Consider the following 15,770-nt stretch of genomic DNA (forward strand, 5'->3'; position numbering starts at 1 on the left):
GAGAGAAGGGTTAAAATGAAAGTCTCTGGAAGTTCAGGAAATGATGCCAGATTAGGACGCAGTCTGGAGCTGTTATCAAGTGACTCACTTTCGGGAGTAACAGATATGATTGGTGGAAGAGGATGGCAGCAGGAACTGTAGAAGCAGGTCATTCATACGAGATATGTACCATTTATCGTAAGGGATGCTGTGTAACCATAAAACCATTAAAATTATATTTTCAAAAATATTAAAAGGCAGGGATATTTACTCATATTAAGTGAAAAAGTCACTAACAATATAGGGTCATCCCATGTTTGGAAAAACTCTAATTGAAGTATACAGATATGTTGAGCAATAGTTTTCCAATTTTCTAAAATATTTCCTTGTTTAGATAATCAGGAGGATACATAAATATGCCTTGTTGTGATGTATTATTTTCTTTTTTTTTTCTGCTTTTTTTCCTCCCCAAATCCCCCCAGTGCATAGTTGTGTATTTCTTTAGTTGTAGGTCATTCTAATTGTGGCACATGGGACGCCGCCTCAACATGGCCTGACAAGTGGCGCCATGTCCGTGCCCAGGATCTGAACCACTGAAACCCCGGACTGCGGGAAGCAGAGCGCACGAATTTGACCACTCGGCCACGGGGCCAGCCCCCTGATGTATTATTTTCTTAAGACCAGATACACAGAGCAGTGAGGTAGGCCAGTTATTCCCACCAACCCCCTGTGGGTCCTGTGAGGCGGTGACCTCTCTGTTTCCTGCTGTGGAACCAGGGCCTGACCAGGTGCTCCATGAACACTCCCTGAAACACCGCCCTTGGCAAGAGGCCTGTGTCTTCACAGTGTGAAATGACAAGACATTGACTTCCATGAGGAGGTATCCCCAAACATTGACTCTTACAGAATTTGCTTTGGTCTAACAGCAAGACTGTGAAGAAGTCTAAATTTGATGGTGGCTTCTATGGCTGAGAGAATGACAGAGCCCTGCAGCATTCGTACCCTTTCCTTTGTGGTCGCCAGAGGGGAATGTATGACTGCTCGTGACAATGACATGGCCCTACTTCAAAAGATTGACTTTACAAGTTAGCCTTCTTCAGCACAGTTTTTTATACCTTTACAGACTTTCTTTAGGAAATATTTAAATGCATTTGTTCTTCAATTTATTTTAGAATATGCTGAAAATTCCCTACAGTAATAAATATAAGATTATCCACTAATTGGAAAATGTCCCTCATTACATGTACTGTGTAAAATTACTAATGACTGAGTGAAGTTGGACCCTTAACCTAATATCATGTAAAAAATTAACCCAAAATGGATCAAAGACGTACATTTAAGAGCTATAACTATAAAACTCATAGAAGGAAACAGGGGCAAATCTTCATGATCTTGTATTTGGCATTGATTTCTTAAAGATGACACTAAAAGCAGTAAAAGATAAAAGAGACTCATTAGATATCTTCAAAATGAAAACTTTGTGCATCAAAGGACACTGTCAAGAGAGTGAAAAGACAACACACAGAATGATAGAAGATATTTACTACCGATAAATCTGACAAGTCTTGTACCCAAAATATCTAAAGAATTCTTACAACCCAACAACAGACACAAAGAACTGAAGTATAAAAGGGCAAAGGACTTGAATAAACATTATTCCACAGTAGATACACAAATGGCCAGCAAGCATATGAAAAGATGATCAACATCCCTAGATGTCAGGGAGATGCAAATCAAAACCACTTCATGCCCACTAGGATGGCCATAAATAAAACACACACATACAGAAAATAGCAACTATTGGTTGAGAAGTGGAGAAATTTAAGCCTTATTGCTGGGGAAATGTCCACTTGTACATAAACTGTGGAAAACAGTCTGGTAATTACTCATAATGTAAAGCATGGAGATTCCAGTAAACCCAGCATTTCCAATCCTAAGTAAATACCCAAAAGAAGAGAACACAAGCATTCAAATACCTGTACACAAATATTCACAGCACCACTATTCACAACAGCCATATGTGAGAACAATGAAAATGTCCACCAACAGATGAAGGGTTAAACGAAATGTATGTTTATACAGTGAAATATTATGCAGCCATAAAAAGGTATGAGGTATTCATACATCTACAACGTGGATGAACCATGAGGACATTATGCTAAGTGATAGAAGACAGACATAAAAGGCCACATATTGTATGACTCCAGGTGTGTGAAAAATCCAGATAGGTGAATGAATAGAAAGAACGGATTGGTGGTTGCCAGGAGCAAGGAGGAGTGGGGATAGGGAGTAACTCTTCAGTAGGTATGAGGTTTCTATCTGGGGTGATGAAAATATTCTGGAACTAGATAGTGGAGATGGTGCCAGCCTAGTGAATGTAGTTAGTGCCCTAAATTGTACTAATTAAAATATTTTAGAAGTAAAGGATAGAAGAAATCTGCTGCTGGTGCTGGCTCTTCCTCTGAACCTAGTACTGTCTTTAATCTAGAATTGGTTTGGAAATGGTTCTAGTTCTAGAACTGGCAATAGAGCTATCGCTGAATGTGGGATAGGAATTGGTGATAGAGCTGCCTCTGTCCGGAGATGGCACTAGGGATGGTGAAGGAGGGGATGGCACTGGCTCAGACCCAGATGTGGCACTGGAGCTATTGCTGGGCTTGTATAGGAGTTACCAGCTGACTCTATCTCAGGTGTTGATGCAAGAGCTGGTGCTGTAGTTGGTTCTAGTTCTACACATAGTACTACCTTTAGTCTGGATTACATGCCAGAGCTGAATGCATCTCAGGAGATAGTGTCAGATCTGGTTCTAGAAACAGCTATAGCTTAGACCTGGCTCTCAATCAGTTGTTGCCAGAGCTGGTGTTGGAGGTTGCATTAGCTAAGGAGGTGATGCTAGACCTAACTCTGGTGCTGGCACTACCTCTGGAGATGGCTCCAATTCTGGAGCTGCTTGTCGCTCTGGTGGTGTTGCCAGGGTGGTGCTGGAGCTGTCTGTAGCTTTGGGCATGACATTACCTGTAATCCCAAACTGGTGTGGGACTAATTCTAGTACTAGAGCTGGTGCTGGAGCTGGCACATGAGTTGATGATAGAACTGCCTTTTTCTCTGGAGTTGCTATAGAGCTTCTGCCAGAGCTAGAGGTAGCAGGAAGCTTTTGCTTGATTTGGTGTTGGTACTGGTTGTAGCTCTGGAATTGATGTGAAAACTAGCTCTAGCTCTGAATGTGGCACTGGCTCTAACTCTGCAAGTGGGACTGGAGCCAGATCTGGATCAGCTCTGGACTCTGGCAAGGGCTGATGCTGGAGTGGCTCTAGCTATGTAGCTCACATTAGATCTGCCTGTGATGCTGATGTAAAAATGGCTCTTAACTCTGGAGCTGGTGCAAGAGCTGAATCTAGGCCTGGAGCTGGAGTTCCTACCCTCTTTGGGGCTGGTGTTGGAGCTGGACTAGGACTGGCAGAGTTGTGGAGCTGGTTTTAGAGCTGGCACTGAAGGTGACGAGGATGCAACAAGAAGATAAATGGTCACCACCATAAGTGCCATTGCATTTGCCTGTCAAAACTGCTTTTAAGAGATTCCCTATTCCATGAACCCACTGTAAGGAACTCTTCCCAGACTGCAATTCTCCTGATGAGTGTGTGCTCAGACACAGCAAGGACCAAAAGGATGGAACAAAAGGATATTTGCTGAAGGAATGAATGAGTGAAGGAATGCAGAGTGAATGAAAACCCAGGAGTCACTCCAGATGAGCCTTTATATGAGATGGGGTCAGAGGGCATCACAGAACAGGCCCTGGGGTTTAGGCACTGAGGGCTTCCATCTGTACTTGCAGCACTGAGCCTCCTTCTCCTGAACCGTGCTGTCATTGTGGAATGTCTTCATCTCCTCCTCAAAAGTACTCAGTGTTTCTGGGAGCAGGGCAAAGGAAAGGACCACCTGGTCAGTCTGGATAGGGTATCCCTAGGCTGAGCTCCCACATCACTGGGGTCTATGCCGTCAGGCCCAGGCTATCCCTTTCACTGGACATGACCTGTGGCTCCAGTCCTTGTGCCTGTGGACATTGACTGTCCTAAGTGTTGAGACCTGCACCCTTGGGCTTCTTAATGTGTGTCATCTGCTCCAGGGGACAAATATGGGCACCCAATGATAGTGCTCCCCCCTTGCCAAGGCAGACAAACCGAGCTGCCCTGAGCTCCGTGGGACACCCTATGCCCACCCCTTCTCCCTGCTCACCAGGTAGACAGCATCTCCTGCTTCCCTGGCTCTCAGGTGACGGTGGCCATTTTGGTGGTCTGTATTGAAAGTGCTCTCTGGAGGCGAGTTTGGTTTTTCATAGAGACTTTGATGTGATGATTCCTGGCCATTTCCTACAAACAAACACAGAGGCTGTGCTCCTAATCATCATGGCACTGCCGCAGCCCATGGCAGCCCTTCCCCGCAGTCCTCCCTGATCTCTGCTCTCACCTGCTCCCCATTCATTCAGGGGCTTCTCTTCCTTGCTGTGGGGAGAGGTCTGAGTTTCCTCCATATGAGGACCTATGTTCTCTGCATGGGGGGCTCCATCTTTGGCAGAAAAGGGAGAGGTCGCTGACCGTGGCCTCACTCAGGCCTCAGACCATGGGACTCCCCGTGACCTTACTTTTAGGGAGATGATGGCACCTCCCTCCTCCACAGTTGGGGTCTTGGGCAGGAGGCCAAGCTTCTCCCCACACAGAAGCTGAATGCGAGGGATACTAGCACTGTGGGCTGGCATAGATGCGGGCACTGGGTCACTGCTGGAGGACCCTGAGTGCTGCTAAGGGGCTGTGCTCAGCTCCAAAGCCCCTTGCCTGAGGTGCTGACCGTCCCTCAGCTTCTTTGAGCACCTGATACGTCTTGTAAAGATCCCTTCTGCTCAAACTAGCTCAAGTGGGTCCTGCTGTTGCAACTCAGAACTTCCTCTCAATTGAACACATCCAACGCCATGCCTTTAACTTAATGACTTGCCTTTATTTTTATTTTTTAAAAAGCTTTTGTTAAAACAAAAAACAAACATTAGTTAGTCTCCTCATGCATGACTTGGCCAGACATAACAAGCCACATATTATATGATTCCACTGACGTGATAAACCCATAGAGAAGAACTGATAAATCCATAGAGACATAAAGAAGATTAGAGGGTGCCAGGGGTTGGGGTGACGGGAATGAGTGACTGACTAGTAGATACAGGGTTTCTCTTTGATGAAAATGTTCTGGAATTGATAGCAGAGGGGGTTGTGAAACACTGTGAATGGACTTAATGTCACTTAACTGTCCGATTTAAAATGATCAAAGAGTTAAATAAGTGAATTTTGTATGATAGAATAGAGTAAATCATGGAGTATATGTATAAAAAAACCAAAAATTTAAAAAATGGAATTATAGGGAAAAGAAGGAAGTCTCTGGGGCTGCAGCTGGCATTAGTTTCAGCTCATAATCAGGCCCTGGAGGCATCGCAGGAGCTGGCACTGGTTGCTGAGCTGGTACCAGCTCTAGTATACTGGGGGAGGAACTGGCTCTGGCACTGGACTAACTATATGAACTGGGTCTGTTGTTGTCTCTAGATTGATCTAGAACTGGAACCAGATCACTCTTGGGAGCTAGAGCTGGTGCCAAAGCACTATGGAGCTGAAGAGCTGGTGGTAGGGCTCCTGCTGGGGTTGGCTTAAGCTCTGGTATTGAGGCTGTTGATGGAACTGGCTGGAGTTGTGGAGAAAGTGCTAGAACAGGTTTTTGTGATGATTCCAGCTTTGTAGACTTGATGAGAGCCGTTGCTTGAACCTTTTCTGGATCTGGAATTGGAGCCTGTGTAGGTGCTTTTCCTAGCTCTTGAATTTGAACAAGAGCTGTGGCTTGAGATGCTCTGGCTGTTTGGGTGGAGTTGGCGTCTCTGCTTGTTCTAGCTCTTGAGCTTGAATGAGAGCTGTGGCTTGGGCGTGCTGTGGCTTGGGGGGCAGCTCTCTCATCCTGATCTTCCACCTGGCATAGAACCTACTTGTCTCTCCTATTATTACAATCCACGTCCAGGATCTGAGCTCACCAGAGGCATGCAGGGAGGCTCCCCAAACCTTCTATTTGTTAATTCAACAACTGTTTATTATTTCAGCAACTATAATCTGAGCACTCACTCTATGGCTCGTGATGGGATAGGTCCCACTCTACAAGTTGACAAACAGATTCAATGCAATCCCCATCATAACTCCACTTGACTTTTTGCACATTTTGACAAGCCAGTACTAAAATTTACATGGAAACGCAAGAGACCCAGAATAGCCAAGGTAACCTGGAAAGAGAAATACAAAATTGAAGGACTCATACTTCCTGATTTCAAATGTTAGTACAAAGCAGCATTCATGAAGACAGTGTAGTAGTGGCATAAAAAAATCGATGTATAGATCAATGGAACAGAATTGAGAATCCAGAAATAAACCCTCGTATCTACAGATAATTGAAATTTGACAAAGATGAGGAGACAATTCGTGAGGGAAAGAACAGTCTTTCCAAGAGTTTGTGGTGGGACAACTGGATCCTTGCATTCACAGATCGAAGTCCGATGCCTTCCTCACACCACTAACAAAAATTAACTCTAAGTGGATCAAAGACCTAAAAATAAAAGAGAAAACTATAAAATTTTTAGAAAAAAATATGGGAATAAAGTTTTGTAGCTGTGGGTTAGGCAGTGTGGTTTCTTAGGAATGTCACCGAAGACAAGGATAAAAGAAAATATAGATAAATTAAGCTCAATAAAAATTAAACACTTTTGGGGGCGGCCCAGTGGTGCAGTGGCTAAGTGCACGTGTTCTGCTTTGGGGGCCCGGGTCCACCAGTTGGGATCCTGGGTGTGGACGTGGCACTGCTTGGCAAGCCATGCTGTGGTAGGCGTCCCACATATAAAGTAGAGGAAGATGGGCACAGATGTTAGCTCAGGGCCAGTCTTCCTCAGCAAAAAGAGGAGGATTGGCGGCAGATGTTAGCTCAGGGCTAATCTTCCTCAAAAAAAACAAAAACGAACAAAATTAAAAACTTTATGCATCAAGGGATACTGTCAAGGAAGTGAAAAGACAGCCCCAGTATGAGATAAAATATTGGCAAATCATGTATCTTAGAAGTGACTTGTATATATAGCATATAATGAACACTCACAACTTAAACATGAGACAGATTACCAATTAATAGATGGGGGAAAGGATCTGAATTGATATTTCTACAGAGAAGATACACAAGTGGCAAATAAGCACATGAAAAATTCTCAATACCATTATTCCTTAAGAAGCACAAATCAAAAGAGGAATGAGGAACCACTTCATATTGACTAGCATGGCAATAATTAAAAAGATGGATATTAATAAGTGGTGTTCAGGGTGTGGAGAAATTGGAACCCTCATACATTCCTGGTGGGGATATGAAATGGCACAGCCCTTTGGAAAACAGTCTGGCAGTTCTTCAAAAAGTTGAACACAGGGTTACCACGTGATAGAGCACTTCCAGACCTGGGTAGCATGGAAGAGAAGTGAAGACATGTGAAAAGCTTGTACGCAAATGTTCATCGCAGCATTGTTCATAATAGCCAAAAGGTAGAAACAATCTAAATTCTATCAACTGGTAAATGGATAAATAAAATATAGTACATATGTACAGTGCACAAATATTTGACTGTAAAAGAATGAAAAACTCATACTTGCTACAGTCATGGATAAGCGTTAAAAACTTAGTGCTGCATCAAAGAAGCCACACGTAAAAGACCACATAGTGGATGATTCCGTTTATATGAATAGTCCTGAATAGGCAAATCCATCGAGACTTAAAGTCCATTAGTGTTTGTGTAGAGCTGATGGGGAGGGAAAAAGGGGAGTGACTTCCCTTGGGGTGCAGGGTCTCTTTTGGGGTAATGAAAAGCTCTATCATTGTGGTGTTGGATTGTACATTTTAAATGTCTCAATTGTATGGTATGTGAATTCTATCTCAATAAAGCTGTTTATAAAAATGAAAACAAAGCTCATTTTCTTTCCTTTCAAGTTTCATGTGTCTTTGTCTAAAGATAGCCAGGAATAAGCAATTGCTATGGCTTCAAATCACAAAGAACCCAAAGGATATGGGTCAAAACCCAATAAATCCCAATCCAGGGGAAATATAGGCAGACATCCTTGGAAAGAAAAGCTGAAGATGCTGGCCACAGGAGAGCGGGTGCAGCTTGGCTCCAGGCAGCAGCACAGACACAAGCGCAAACCTTTTCCTTAATGCCTTTATCTCCCCTGACGAAGAGGAAGCACGTGCAGCTGAGAGCCTCTTTTGGCAAGATGGTAGCTGTTTTACAGCCAGAAGAGGACTGTGACAGAGGGAGTATTTTACGTTTTGCTTTGCAAAGTGGCTGTACCTGTAAGAAATACATCACAGAGGGGAAAAAAACATGAATGGAAATGGTGATATATTCATTGCAATTCACTCAGACCAAGAAAGTGAAATTTGCTTTAGAAACTTGCCAAGAACATGGATGGAAATGGGATTTAAAAATAAGACTTAGAATTATTGTGTATTACTGAGATTGAATTAGAGTTTACTTAATGGGTGCTATATCCGGAAACTCATCATGGAAACATATATGTACACTAAAAATCAAGAAAGTGCTTCAAGGTCAATGATAAATCCTGGTGACATGAAGGAGCCCTGCATACACCAGTGTTCACATCAAGGGTCACTTTCCATGACACAATAAATGTGACAGGGTTTCACTCTAATAACTCATCTTAGAGTTGGGGGCTCTGGTTATGAAATTCTGCTAGCCTGTGTGTATTGAGGAAAAATCTCTTTGCATCACATGTTTCATTTGACAATCATAGCCATTGACTGCTGGAGCTGCAAGAGCTCTGGGAAGTCATTCAGACCCCCTATCTTATTGCCATTGCCCAGATGTGGAAACTAAGGCCCAGAGAGTGATCCTGAATTGTCCAAGGACACACAAGGAGTTTCTCTTGTCATCTGATGCAGAATTCTTTCTCACCTAGGATTAATGAAGATCTCTCTTACCTCCACATGTAGTAGTCTTATCATCAGAATATGTCATTTTCAAAGCAAGTTTCCGTTTTAAAATGAATTGCATTTGGCGAAATTTGAATAATGCAAATAAGCTTTCATATCATCTTAAAGTAAGTAAACCCAGGGTTTGATGTTTTATGTTTTCCAAAGTAGAAAATACAGGATTATTTTAGTTCTTCCCAGCGGCATTGAAACCAATTAACTCTATGAAAAGAGAAAATTTTCAGGGTATGTTGCAATTTTATTTTGGTCCTAAATAGGTTTTAATGAAATAGCCTGAGTCTCACCCCCTTTGTCATTCTAGTCAACCTAAGGAGGTATAAATGAGCTATAACACGTGTTTTTATCCAGACCAGTGACCTCAGCATGAGAGCATCAACACTAGTAGCAATAATGACTCCAGATGTGTACCTACCACCAGGTATAGGTCCCTCTCTCAGGTTCCTGCACAGGGGGTGGGAAGAGTGTTGGTTGGGAGATATTAACCTGGGTGACTTTTATCAGTTCTCTCAGGATGATGGTGGTCAGGGACCCTGTCTCATTCATGAAGTTATGTAGCTCTCCAGCTTGCCTTAAAACGTGTCCATCTTGTCCCTCACATTCGCAAACATGCAGAACTAATGACAGTGGCTCAGGAATGCAGAAAAGAGACTTCACTGTCTAACCTGAGTGCAGCCCAGATTTGAACAAACGATGGGCTCTGTTTCAGAGGCTAGTCTCTCCCAGGCATTCAGACCTCTTCTGAAATTGACCTTGGGCACCAGCTATACCGAAATGACTGGAACTGTGAGTTTCTGGAAACAGGAGTCAGCCCACATGCTGTTCTCCACCTCACAGCATAGAAACTGAGGCCCCACAAAGGCTAGAGAAACTCCTTAAACACCAGTGTATAAAACCCCGAACAACAGCATGTGGAGCACTCTTGGGTTGATGAACACATTGAACAGCTGTGAGGTGGTGCACCTGGAGAGGGCTTGGAAGCTCTGTGCCCTTTTCCTCATCCCATAACCCATGCATCCCTTGCCTTTGGCTGTTCCTGCGTTGCAACCTTTCTAAGAAATCTGTGCAGGTAAAAAAAATCCAACCAGAGTGAAATGAATGACTAAGTTCGGGTACGGGGTGACTTTGCAGATGATTCCAGCCCTGTGTCACATGGCCAAATTGAAGAAGATACTGCTTTTTGTCCACATCTCATGCTGCCCACCTTCCTATCAATCTGTCATCATGTCATTCCTTTCATAGTTCCTGATGTCATCTTCTTCCACCAAACAAGTCTTATCTCTGAAATTGGAGCTCAATTGCTCTCATCTGTGGGCAGCTTCCAAACCTGGAATTATTCATGGAACTTCAAGGGCACTTTCACTTTAATATTCACTGTTAGGATGGCAGCTCCTCTATGCCATGTCTTATCTCCTTCTTTTAGATGTTGAACTTCTCCCAGGACAGAACTCTGATGAATCAGTTCTCTGTCGCCTTCCAGCACTTCTTAGCACATTTCTTGGCATATGGTAGATATTAAATAAAGATTTTTGAAACACTGTAGTCCAGATGAGTTACTCACTATTGCAGTTATCACTCTAGTTGTCCATCAGAATCCAGTCTCCCTTCCTTTGGATGCACAGCTGCACTGCGTTGCCTAACCTCCCTTCATTATTTGTGGTCATTTGACCAGTCCTTGCCAACGGATGGCGAGTGGAACTGGTGTGTGCCACCTCCAGAGCTGGCCTATGGAATCCTCCCATGTGTATTTTTCCCTTTCTGCTGACGGGATGCAGACTGAGATGAGGTCCTCAGGATGGTGAAAGCACATGATGAAACTCTGGGCTCCTGAATGAACACATGGAGGCCCACTGTGTGCCCAGTCTGAACAACTAGACAGCTGCTCTGTGATAAAATTTGCAGGGTTAAGCCACTGAAATTTGAGAATGATTGGTATTCAACATAACCTAACTAGTGCATCTCCTTAACACCTTATTCGAAGGAGGAACTTAAATATGCACCTTTTAAGTGCAGTTAAAAGGACAAAACTCAATTTGGCCTTGCCATTGTTATCCCTCCATTTTGAACCTGCTAGTCTGACCCAGTTGTTTTACCTCCTTACCTCTTGGATCTCTCAAAATGTTATTGTTCTGTGCTTAGTAGAATCTTGAAAACTATATTTAATAATTTTTAAAAATTTTTGTTGAGAAAATATTTTCCAGAGCAAACTTCACTAAGACATTTTAATTCCTTGAGCCACGTTTTAAAATATATCATTTTAAACCAATTCTGGTTTATCCATGTTTATTTCTAACTCACTGAAACTGTTTTTATCAGGATCAATTTTTTCTTTTTCTTTGTTTTTCTTTTTGGAGGAAGATTGGCCCTGAGCTCACATCCACTGCCAATCCTCCTCTTTTTGCTGAGGAAGACTGGCCCTGAGCTAACATCTGTGCCCATCTTCCTCTATTTGATATGTGGGACACCTGCCACAGCATGGCTTATAAGCAGTGCTAGGTCCACGCCTGGGATCTGAACCTGCAAACCCCGGGCCACTGAAGCAGAGCCTGTGAACTTAACTGCTATGCTGCCGGGCCGGCCTCAGGATCAATTTTTTTAATGTAAATGACTTGATTTTGTGCCTGCAACATAATTTACTGACTGTAGATCTCAGTTTTGTACGTTTTCTTTAGGGATCATGATTTCTACCTAGTCAACTTTCCTGAGTGAAATAACTCATATCAAAATGTTTTCAAAGATATTTTTTCCATCAATTTTTAGTCCATAATAAATTTTACCATGTGCAGTTTTAACCATTATCAGTTTTATTTTGTGTGGATCATTTTTACCAGTAATGTTCACCACGTGGGTGAAAGGGTCATTAGGTCTGAGTGACAAGGTCGGAGCCTTCTGCGATGATTTGCAGAGACACAATTTCAATCCTGCTTTACACACGTGCTGCAGCCTGAGAGCTCCCGCCAACCTCCACTCCAACCCACCTGTTTTATGAATAGAAGAGGAGCTTCTCTGGGCTTCTTACGCGGCACAGGCAGAGGAAAGGCAACATGCTGGTTCCAAAAATTCTGCTCAGGAACTGAAAGCAGGTTTCCCACTCAAATATCCTGTTTTGGAACCAAGACTTTTTCTCTCTCTCTGAGAACAACTAAAACCAAGAAATGAGATGCTGTGGTAGTGAAACTGGCAAACAGCCATTGATGATTAAGTATCGAGGTACTAAAGTGTTTTCCTTTTTGCAATTACTGATTATAGCTTTTAGCTGTTTAACCCACCCATCGATAACTGTGCTGTTTAGGCAATATGCTCTCTGACTCCCACTGGCTCCTATAGATAACATCTCCCTGGAGCCTGGGTCACCATGGTACTGGGTGTGGGAGCTGTTTTTCAGGAATTAGAACCCCTTGTCCACTTCAGGCCAGTTGAGACCACCAACTCATCAAGTGGGCACATGCAGATGTCTGATAGGTGACTTTTTGATGTCAAGAGGCTAAAAACTCCACCCTCAGATCATGCTCACGATGCCATTTTGTGAACGTGGGTCCTGTGAAGAGGCATGGAGTCTGACTACGCTTGCGCAGATCATCAATTCCCTCACCTCTCCTCACCTCCAATCACCTCTCCACATTTCAGACCACCTTGCCCCCATCCCATAAATATCCCTGAGTCCCTATTTTCGGGGAAGCGAATTTGAGGCTCATGCTCTCTCTTCCTCACATGGCTGCCTTGTGAGTAAACTCTCTCTCTGCTGCAATCTTGCCATCTTGGTGTTTGGTTTTCTGGACGGTGGGTAAAAACGAACCTGGTTCGGTAAGAGTAGGTATATGAGTGCCCGAGGCATCTGAAAAGAGCTCCATTCCCTCCCTCCATTCTGGTATTTGGTGTAGGGAAAGGGCCCCGGCCTTATCCACAGGGTTTACATTCTTCTTTTCTTAAGTTCAGAGATAGTTTTATTCAGGGCAGCCATTCACCAGGCCAAAAACGCTCTAGTTTCTCACCTCTTGCAGCTAAGAGTGACCACGTGAAGTTCAGGCCAACTAGAGTGAGCAGAAGGATTGTGTGGGACTTTGGGGAGCCTGCTTAGATGGAGCTGACACACTATGCACCCCACTGGTCCTTCCTTTTCCCTCCTTCCTGTGCTCTGAAATGCACTACCTTAAGAACACCAAAACAAAGTTTTGTGTACTGTCCTCTGGTTTTCCAGTCTGAGTTGACAATGCCAGTGCTGGCCACCAGAGGCATCTTGTGCCCAGTGCACTCTGCTGGAACAACTGGAGCCAGAAAGACTCACCCAGAGGTCATTCTGGCCATTTCTCTGCCCCAACCCAACAGGCACCTTCAATTATGGGCGTTCATCTACACAATCTGAGCTGGGCAGAGGTGGGATGAGGGCTCCAACATCCTCTCATTTGTTCATTTCAGCAACTGTGCCCAGAGCATTCATCTTGGTTCCGGGGCTGATTTAGACCTGATTCAAATGCTGAAAAGGACAGACAAGGTCCTGCCCCCCAGGGACTCACAGTCTGGATGGGAAGATGGACAACTCCACAAAAACAAATATATGTGAAAGAAAAACAAGTGCTATATTTAATAAAGCAAAGTACTGCGAGGGAAGGCTGGGGGCCACTAGGTGAGGAGGTCTGAGCAGGCGGCCTCACTGAGGTGACATTTATGCTGTGACCAGAATGACAAGATGAAGCCAGCCTGGCACAGGTCTCAGAACAGTGAGCCAGGGGAAGGCTCATTTGTGCAGTGGTTTGGAGGCAGAAGTGAGTTTCACTAGAAAAGAGGTTTGAAATGCACCCATGTGGCTGGAGCCACATTGGGACACGAGGAGGGAGGCAGGCAGAGGGCAGGGCCCGGTCCTGGGACGTTAAACACTGCATCAGTGATCTATTTCTGTGTGACAAAATTACCACAAACATAGTGGCTTATAACAACAAACATTTATTATCTCACAGTTTCTGTGGACCAGGAATCCACCTTATCTCAGCTGGGAGCATCTCACCTAGGAAATCTCAAGAAGTTGGGGCTCTGGTCTCAACTGAGGCTCAAATGGGGCTGGAGTAACAGCCACGTACACTTGTGGGTACTGGCAAGATGTGGTTTGGACGGAGGGCCTGAGTTCCTCTCTGTCTGTTGGTCTCTCTCAGTTCTAGGCTGAATGAATCTTTCCTTAGCACAGCTAACAAAATTGCTGTTCTGCCCCAGAATGAGGGATACGACAAGAAAAGAGAGACAGAAAGAAGAAAAGAGGAAAGAACAAAAGAAAGAGTGAACAAAACCATACTCAAAGTCATTTCTAATGCTTGGAAGCGACATTGCATCACCTTGTCACCTTCTATGGGAAAGAGTGAGCCACGAAGTCCAGTCCAAGTCAAGGGGGGGACATGACACAAGGATGTGTCCCCAAGGAGGTGGGAATCGTGAGAAGCTACTGAGGGGAGATGGGAAGGCCCGAGAGGTTCAGTGCCTGCCTCAAGAACACAGACAGGTAATAGGCAGAGGCAGGTGTGAACCCAGCTCTGTGTCCTCAGAGTTGGGGCCCTGGCTGCACAAGGCTTTCTCAGGGGCTCTGGAACAGTCTGTGCTGGTGTAACTGGTACAGACATAGGGTTGGCATGTGGGTGACAGTGAGGACTAGGCAGCCTTGATGGGCGAATGGCAAGATGTTTTCTGAGGAGGAGCCCAAGTCAGGGGAACCCCCTGAGTTCACCCCTGTCCACACCCTACCCAGGGTGGAGGGACCCAGTGCCACATCCATGCTGAACTCACCCTTATGCAGCTCTGGCTCCATCTCCCATTGGACAATTGGGAAATTGAGGCCCATAAACAGGCAGGGACGCCACAGAGGACACGGCAGGCGGAGTCCAGAGTGAGGGTATATTCTGACCTTCTAGGCAGATAGGCACACAGGATTTGTTTGGAAATTAGAAACCCTGAGATTTTAGGAAGCTCTTGTCCAACCCTATGAGTACTGTTTTCTTCTGAGCATCAAGACTGTGAGCACAGACACACACACACACACACACACACACACACACACACACACACGACATTAGATAAAAACTATGAGTGGAGTCAGAAGAGGAGCAGACACAAGAGAGGTGACCAGAGGGAGAAAAAAGAGATTGGAGACACTACCCACATGGGATACCACCCCTCCAATTTTATAGGTATTATCCTACATACACCTGAGGACATACCTAGAAGTCCATGCTAGAATAATCCCCATTGTGCATGTTGGGAGACAGACAGCCCCTGAAAGGCACAATGACTTATCCAGGATCAAGAACAGGTATGAATGAGGAGTTGAGTCTGAACTCAGGTCTGTCTCCTCAAAGCTGGGACCCTGGCAGCACCCAGGGCCTCGTGGAGAGGAGTGTGTTGGTGTAACATGGAGAAGGGGGGTGAGCAGTCAGCAGCCCAGAGGGCTGTTTGGATAGGTGTCTGAGAAGGGGACTCAGGTAAGGGGATCCCAAAGTGAAGTCATTTCCTTGGCAATAGACTCCCACAGAACTTGGAAGCTCTGTAACCAGGCACCCACATTCCAGTGACAGTCCCATTCCTAGCCCACTTGGCCAGAGACACTTCAGTTAGAAATGTGTTCTCTGCTGGGCCCCTACTTAACGGGGCTCTTGCTTCGGGAAAGCCTGGAGTGAGAGTCTTTTCAGAAGCTGCAGACATTGGTTCAACCCTCGACCCAGACACCTCTGGCCATTTGCCAGGAGGTCCCCTAGGGTAAC

This window comes from Equus przewalskii, chromosome 1 (genome assembly GCF_037783145.1).
Source record: "Equus przewalskii isolate Varuska chromosome 1, EquPr2, whole genome shotgun sequence".
Classification (NCBI taxonomy): domain Eukaryota; kingdom Metazoa; phylum Chordata; class Mammalia; order Perissodactyla; family Equidae; genus Equus; species Equus przewalskii.